The sequence below is a fragment of the Platalea leucorodia genome (assembly GCF_965183815.1).
Source record: "Platalea leucorodia genome assembly, chromosome: 1".
NCBI lineage: Eukaryota > Metazoa > Chordata > Aves > Pelecaniformes > Threskiornithidae > Platalea > Platalea leucorodia.
This window is the reverse complement of record NC_138823.1, coordinates 48,254,934-48,264,215: the sequence shown is the minus strand read 5'-3', so window position 1 is coordinate 48,264,215 and position 9,282 is coordinate 48,254,934.

Sequence of the window (9,282 nt, the reverse complement as noted above, 5' to 3'; positions counted from 1 at the left end):
AACATCCAGGAGTGTCTACTGTATCCATTGCAGTTCAGAGACCTGACTTTTGATATCTGGCCTAGATGACACTTTAGTATAGACAGCTCTATATCACAGTAGATACTCAACTAGAAGGTGAGCTTTAAAATTAAATCTTTTGAGTAAAGTTGGAAGCCTGGCTTTATGTTCCCAAAGACAGTCATGAAATAAAGTTGAAGATTAATTCTGTTCCCATTAATCTGAGCGTAGCTGTGATTGTACCACACATGATTCCATTCTCCTCCAAGCACTCTCACTGGCAGGGTGACTGTTTTCAGTAAGGCAGCCGTACTTGCATTTTACAACTGAAGAATAATAGAAATACCAATTTTGTAGTTTAGTCAATGGAAGAAAAACTTACTTTAGATCAGTGAGAAAGCTTTGGTATATCACTGAGCTTCCTCACACTATGTAGCTATGTGACCTCAGGTTTAAATAATGAAAACCAACACTAAAAGTGAAAATTCTTCTATTTTTATATTGGCACCTTCTTTGTTTCTTCTGGAGCACCACACAAAAGTAACTGGCAAAGAACAGTTACTTCGAACCTCTGTATTCTGCTGCTGAATCTAGCAAATCCCTATTTCAAAACTGAAATCAAAGTGTAGTTGAATATATGTTTCAAGAAACAGTATCACTTCCTAACATTAAGAACTTTTCCCAAACAAGAAATTGCACTCATAGACATAGTTTAGGAAATCTTCTGATGTATTTTGTCCTGAGGGAAGACCAATAATTCCAGGAGGACTCCCAAGCTGCTTAGTAAACAAAGCTAGGACTAAAGTGTTTAAAAGCATGTTAACCAAGGAACACATAATCCTCATTACGGAAAAGCCAATGTTTTGAGGCACAGGTCACTAGAGAATTTGTATCTGAGCAAAACCTAGTCATAGTCAAACATGAAAGTGAATCAGTGCTCATTTCCTTTGTCACCTTCAGGTCTTGAACCCTTAGAGTCAGTAATATTTATCTACAACATGAAGGATAATAATGCTATTTGGCTTTCTATGTAAGGACTCAGTGGGAGAGAAATAGATCTTCAATATTTCTATTGATAAGTTTCTAATTATAGAACCAAGCTCTCTCTACATTACACACACACGCCCCCTTTCTTTTACCTGAAGTTTTGAATGCTACTGAAATGCTGTTAGGAGTTGCTGAATCTGTCCTGGTAGAGGCAAGGCTACTGCACCTCCATGCTCTCGGCTGCAGCCAGTAGTGAGGTTGAGCACGTCTAGGCACACACGCTGACACGTACATATAATACACATTACACATGGCCAGCCCCACAGATCGAAACAGAAAGAAAACATAGCAGTCACACAAACACAAATGGCTGATCAGGATGAAGATCTGCTAGTGGGAAACACACACAGTGTGGACCCCTCCAGCAGCTGGCCTCGCGCACTCAGGCTGTGCAGTATCTGGCCCCTGGATCCCAGGTCTCCCCAGTTGCTGACATGTGAACAATGCAAGCCCCAAGGGCCACAGCCCCACTCGCTGATGCAGACCCCCTCACTCCCAACTACCCATACACATATGCAGAGGGACTCTATGGATACCCCAGCAAGCACCTTTAAACACTTGGTTTACCCAGTAGCTGGCCCTTGGATCCTTGATCACCCCCAGCTGCAGGCACCTAGGCAGGTGAGCACCCAATGCCCACAGCCCTGCTCCAGTTGCTGGTACAAAGGAGCCCTCTTGCACACTCCAACACACATACAGACATACACACACACACACACACTGTGGGTCCCTTTAGTAACTGCTTTTAGACAGTCTACTCAGCAGCTGACCCTTATATCCTCTCATCTCCAGTTGCTTTGCAAACAGAGACAGACAGATGGGTCTCTTGGTTGACCTCCAGGCCCCACGGTCTCCACAATAGTAGGCCTGGACCTCCTGGTCCCTCTAGTAGCCAATTCCTCCAGGTGTCTCACACACAGAGGTTGACTGAGAGACTCCTAGATCCCCCAGTCTCTCCTGCAGCTAGTTTGAACCTTCTGGCACCTCCATTATCCAGCTCTGAGAAGAAAAAAAAAAAAGTGATGTCCACCTACTGAGGAGACAGAACAGACATTTAGAAGCAGAAAGCACTAGATGGCAGCAGTGCTCAACTCGTTTAATTTGAATACGAAAGTAGAGCAGTCGCCTATATTCAGCAATGCAATTTCTATGTATTTCCCATGGCACCTGAGACAGGAATTCAATACTAAAGACAACGTAGATAAATCTCACAAAGCTGTTGATAAAATGTGCTGTGAATACAGTAGGCAACAGCAGAATCAAGCAATCTTCCAATTTCCCACTGCCATAAGAAAAGATATGAAGAGTAGTAACGTGACAGAAGCACTAAATATATTTCTCAGTGTCAGAGAGAAAAATATTGCATAACTGAGGAGGTATGCAATGCTCCTGTTGCAGGTCCCACCTCCCTCTTCCACGGGGCTGGGCAATGCCATCCGTTTCCCCTCTACCTGTTGCAGCACTGCCCTGCTGCTGCTGGAAGGAGAAACCACCCTGCCCTGCCAAGGACTGCCAATATCTTCTGTGCAATTAATAGCAATAGCTAGTGGTTAATTCGGACAGGGCTTAAGCTTCAGATGGTTGAAGGAGAGCTGGTAGCATTGTAAGACCCAGTAAAAAAGTGTGGTTGTGGGCTGTTCCCCTCCCCCCTCGATAATTCGGATAAAATCACTATCTAGACATGCAGGTCTCTAACCTGTCTCGGTTCCCTTGGCTATCCAAACACTGCATGTGATCAAAGGCACGGCCTGGTGACGGACCATGCTGCTGCCCTCTGGGCATCAGCGAATACATGGGACGCACGCCAGGTCACCTCGCGAGACACAGGACGCAGACCCCCAGCACCTGTGGTTAGCAGCTGTCCTGCAAGGGGCTAGCGAAGGCTGCGCTCAGACCTAAGCTTGGATCACATATTTATGCAGATTTAATTCCACATTAAAAAACCTGCCAACCACCACCCAGAAATGAAGCCATATAGTGCAGCTGCTTAACAAAAATACCTTCCCTATGCTCAGGCAATGGCAGAGAAGGTCTATGAGGAAACCCACCTGCTGAAGAAGACCCCTTTGAAGGCAGGTCCTCTTCATTTTAAAATTCATCCCCTCAGCACATCCCCTCAGCAGCACCCAGGGCAGTTACCATCACTTCCTCCACCTTTGCCCTCCGCAACTGTTAACAGAAAAGGCTCTCAGATGGGGGGCAAGCAGACTAACCACCGTGTAAGCCTCACCAGGGGAAGCCCCAGTCCTACCCCAGCTACCACCGCTGGCCCTCAGCCACCCGGGACATAGCGCCTCAGCCCTGGCGAGCGCTGGTGGCCAACCTGTGTCTGTGGCTCTGCTTGTGTGGCCATGGGGGTGGCTTGGGTTGCAGCCATGCACAGCTGGCATACTCAATACATTTTGGCCGTGATGGGAACCCGACAAGAAGCACCCATGTGAGCTATGGTGGCAGCAGCCCCGTGGTCCTGCAGCACTACTGCAAGGGGCACGGTCCTGACAAAGGAGAGCCAAAGGTGGCCATGTACCTGGGGAAGGATGTTTTCATCAGCCTGGATGCTTTTGAGAGCAGCCTCTTCCCACTCTCCATCCCAGACGAGCTTGAGGCTAAGGAAGCTATTGTCAGCGCCATCAAGTTCATGCACAAGGACAGGATCTCGGTGGTGGTGAACAGCCAGGTCTACATGTATGTCAAGAGCCTCAACAGGTGGGTCCCATCAGGCAGGATTCACATCCAAACTCTCAAACATCTACTGCTACACAGGAGCAGACCCCAAGTGCAATCTCAGCTGGACCCTTTTTGCTTATGACAGCAGGCGCTCAGTCTCCAACAGCCGTATCTTCCTTTCACAGGATGGGAGCTACATGTTTCATGCTTTGAGACTAGTACAAGAGAGCGAGGAGTGCTGCTCAGGGTCTACAATTTCATCTCCTTTGCCATGACCAGCCTGCTGATCGACAGAAGAGGAGAGGATGGGGCAGGGAAGGCAGCAGGGATCTATTTCAGATACAACGGTACCAAAACCAACCACGTGTCCCACCACAGCTCTACCACCTTCCACCTGCTGCCCAAAGGCCCTGCTAAGCTTTGGAGTATCTAGAATCTTGCCTTGAGGGGTTTCATTACCCTCTGGACAACAGATACTTTACTTATATCGGCCAACAATGGCTTGATCATGGAAGAAGTGACTGTCATGCCCTTGGAGACCTTTCAAAGCACTGCCTTCCCTGACAGCAGTTTCTTACTTGTGACTGCTAGCAGCTCCCAGATTACAGTCTTGACCCAGGACAGACAACTCTTCTACAGCAGCATCGGCCGGGTCACTAGCATGGTGCACATTGCCAAGGATGAGAGCATAGATTTGAAAAACACAGGGATGCTGTTTGAAGAAAGAGGATGGTTAACCTTACTCAGCCCTGTGACTAGCAATTTCACTCAGCTGTATGACTTCAATAAATGCAAGCTCAACTTGCAGTTAGCAGCCTGGGGATCTCAGCAGTCCTGCAGTGTGGAGATCCTCACAGGAGACTTCTGGAACAAGACATATTACATTGACATGCGTGAAAGTCTGACTTTGAAGGCCACATTTGTGCCCAAGCCAGGGAAAAGGTCAGTGAGCAAACCCCATGTGCTGGCTTTCAGTGCATGTGTAATAGAAGTAGGATTTACATATGGCAGAAACATCAAATACCTCTTGCATATAGTTCTGGATCAGCAGTATTTCTCTGAATTTGCAGACACCAACTTCTGCAATGGCGTACGTGATGGAGAGATGTCTGCTGTCACCGCGGACATCCCTGTCAACCCAATTGGTTGTACTGATGTGGCTCCCCTGACTGCACTTGTTGCAGTGGCTTGTCCACCTATAAAGCACATCGGAATTGTAGAACATGTAACAGCATGTGACAAAAGCCTCATCCAGGAAGCAGCACTGAGAAATAATTTCAGTTATACAATCAGCCATAACATATACAACTCACACTTTCTTGCCAGAAAACATATACAGCAGGACGATCTACAGATCAAATATAACTTTACAAATCTGGGATGTCCTCTTCTGGTATATTACAAAAATCCTTCGGTGCAAATTTTTGAGACATGGGGGGGGGGGGGGGGAAAAAAAAAAATAGATTTCAGGAGCACGTCCCTGCTGAATTTATTCTGTTTGATATAAATGGAATGCATAACTATGATCATGTTTTGACTGCGCATGATGCCCACTGCATCTCTCAACCTCAAAATTAGACTTTTTTGTTAGAGGAACAGGAGTCTCCAGATCCAAATACTGCATGGACCAGAAGAAACTACATGAGCTGTAAGGATAGAAATGGACCTGAATTAAAGTGGCCCTCAGTCCAGTATCAGGTTCCTGATGGAGATAAAAATGAGATCATTTTCCCTCCCTATAATGGTCTATATATCTTTAATGCCATTGTACTGGATACATTTTACAGTCATTATGATTTATCTGTAACCTTCTCAGTATATGTCTATGGTGTTTTTCCCAGGAACTACCTACGTTTTTGGGCATCACTGACAGTCTTTCTGATGTTACTTTCGATTTTTACAAGATACTCCCTATCTCACTGATCACTCTAAAAAGTGAGATGCAAAACACAGTATTTTGAGTGAAATTTTTGAAAGTCTCTGGAAAATCTAGAGAAGTTCCCTTTTATTTAGGAAAGCTTTGTTGTTGTTATGAAAACGTGATGGAGAAACTAGGAAACCAGCTCAATGTCCTTTTTCTAATTAGAAAGTTAAAGTATTATTATTTTGAAATTGAAAAAGGAGATTGTTTTACATTTTTTTTTCCTCATCTTTCATTCTAAATTTTTTACTGACCCTATGTGGCTAGTCCTACTTGTTTCACTGTAGAGATAGTTTAAAAGTCTTTCCAGTACAAGTGCATGATTTCAGAAACATGGCAGCTTTTAAATTTAATTTTAGGAAACAGCTTGTAAATTAAATGGACTTCAGAGGATTTCTTACCAATTCGTATCAATCCAGGCTGTGTGACAAAGACCAATTATCTCCAAACTTCCAAATTTGAAGTTGTAACCAACTCCTGCAGAGAGCATAGCTTTTCATTCATGCTGAGTATCAGGAGAATATTACCTGTCTTAATAACTGTACTGTGAAAGCCCAGCATTCTGCAGAATTTCTCAATCCATTGTATGGATGGACTTTTTATGTATTTATTTAAAGTAATTTGGTAAACATTTCTCTAATAAGACCATAATTAAAATTAAACCAACCACAATAGTAAGGACATGGCCATTTTGTCTACAAGTTAGACAACAATTAATACCACTTTTGCAATAAACTATTTCAGAATCCTGTGAATCTCCAATATATGACTTTTAGGTACTTATTGCTAGTTAAGACCTTATTCCATTACACAGAATGTATAAACAAGATTTAAATAACGTAGTTTAAGATAGAGTCATTAAAGATTAGTTTCCATCATAAGTAATTTAAACTTTAATTTAAAACTTAAGGTCATTTTTCCTGTTTTGATGCCTGGAAGAGTTCAGTTTAAAAGTTAAGGTGAGGCGACAAGTTCTGAAAACTCCACAGCTGTATCAGCATAATCAGTCTTTGTAAAAAATGATTAAAGTACACAATTCAAGGGGAATACTACATTTCATATGATTCCTACTATTTTTGAGAAGGTAGATGGGGATTGATGCTTGAGACCAGAAAAGGCACAAGACCTTGCTATAACATCAGTCATCTCCTGTAACAGTACGAGGAATCAAAAAAATCTCCCTTCAGGTAAATATTATAACTCAAGCACAAAATGGAGCCTCTTTTTGAAGATTATATAGGAGATTCTGGACATTCCTTCTGCCATACTAGCAGCCTGCCTAACTGTATTTGAGTCATTAAATGCAGTCTTTGTTTGCCCACAAAATAATTCAAGGTTTCATCTCTTTTAGTAACCACTAACTATAATTACTCCAGAATTTGTGATTGACAACCTGAACAACAAATTAAATGGAGCTTCAAGATGCATGCAGACTTCTAAACATTTTTTTGCGAACAGGTGTTGCCTGTCGCCTCCCAGGGCTTGCCCTTGTGCTGCTCTGCTCAGTTTCTTCCTTTTTGTCTGGTGTCAGACTGCGAGATCCCATCCCTCTCCTTCCCATAGTTTCTCTAAACCTGCCCCTTCCTTTTCAATCCTTCTGCCAAGTTTGTATGCTTTCACTAGCTTTCCCCAAATGACAGCAATCGTCTTTTTAAAAGCCAAATTTTGGTCCTCTTTTAGTTCAGAAAAGCAGCAGTTGAGTTCATTCCCTTGGTAATCGCTCTGCCTACGGGCACCACCTGGACATCATCCTTGTTTTTCATTACAGCAAAGGCCCTCAGTTTTCTCTTGGAAAGCTCTGCCCAACTCTGCTCCTCTCTTCCTCCTCGTCCTCCCCGTGGCCGCGTTTCCCATTGCTCCCTGAGGAGAGACACTCTGCCTGTTCCCTCTGCCCATTTTCTGCATCCCCTCTTGAACTCTGTTCATGCACACAGCTTTCTCAGCACCCCTGTCAGATTGTGCCGGGCAGAACTCTGAAAGCAACTTAAGCTGAATTTTTGTACCATTCAGCCACCTATTCATTTCTATTACCTCCAGGTGCCATTTTTCCCTAATACCCTTAAGCAGCTTTAATTATAAGTACTTTGGAGATGAGAGAGTTCATACAAGCAGAACACTGTCCGAAGTCACACATACTGAGGAATGTACACAAGTTCTGTAACATATATGGAATTAGTCATCCTACTTCAATTTGCACATGAAAATTAAACAAGGAAGATGATTTTTGCTGCTTTATAGGCGAGAGTTAGAAACACAGAACAGGCTGGCTGAATTACTACAGACAGTGGAATAATAGCATGTAAATAAACAGATTAGCTGCCATACTATGAATATCATTTATTCATACACACAATGGATTTAAATATTTGAATTTACTCTCAAATTTAAGTGATGTAAAGTGTAAAAGTCATCAGCTGCATGGATCTACGTTCTCTCCGTTCTCAAACTACGCCTTCATAAACATTGCAGGCTTTCTGTATCACATTCACAGCCTACTGAAGACACTGTAAAACCTTATTACTCTAGAGTTGCATCGCAGAAAATAGTAATTTGCCAACGCAGCATTTCACCAATTTTTGGTAAAGAAGCCTAGAACCACCTGCATTCCCATACCACTGGATGGAGTAGTGCCTGCCCTTAAGTAGGAAAGTGATGGCAGAATTCACCTCATTTTCAGGAGGTGAATTCAAGTTTGTTGGTAACACAGCTCAAATAAAAAGCCTATTTTTTTTTTTTAGTCCATAACATATGGAATTATTTGTGTTTTATGTGATACAAGACTAAATTATTCCCAAATTCCCCACCATGCCAAGAATGAAACCGGGCATTTTACTTTTCACCAAAAATCCCAGCATGGCAAGTTTCATGGTTTTATGTTACAGAAGTAGTAAAAAAAGAAAACTCATTAGATTCTTGAAAACAACAAAGATCCCTGGATCTAGTAATTTTTGAGGGCTTTTTCTAGCTGTCTGAAAGTAAGATGCAATATTTTGATCTACTCTGAGCCGTAACATTGCTGTGACAGCTGCATTAGGATATTCTTGTGCCTTACAGTAGGTTCATGGTATTCTTCTGAAGGAGTATTTTTTTGCAAGTAGCAGAGGTTCAGCCTTTGCAGAGATATTTATTTGCTCAATAGCAAGACCAGATAATTTTCATTTTAATACAACTGTTTTTCATCATCTCTGTTGGTCCACACACAGGCACACAAGTTTTCCATGTGAGAATTTATCGAGGAGCCAGGCTTAGCTCTGTCTCCGTGCTAGCTCCTCACCTAAGCAATCACATAGTAAACTTCTGTTCTGACACACCAATGACTACATTTCAAACTCTATTTTAAACAGCTCCATGCTTTTTACACAGCATAATGTGCATGATCAGCAACACACCATGAAGGAACCAGTGTCAATTTGGAAATAAAGCATTTTAATGGCTACAAAAGTCATTCCTTGGACACAGCATGACAGCAGTCTTCTGTAACAATATGCTGAGCTTTATAAGTTAGAATCACAGATAGTGCTTTTCAGTAAATGGTCTTAGAATACAAGTTAAAAACTTGAGTATTTTTGTAATCACCACACAGGGAAAGAGAATAACGAGGAGATTCCACTTAAGTGTAAAGAAAGGAAAAGTTTGGTTTAGGGTGG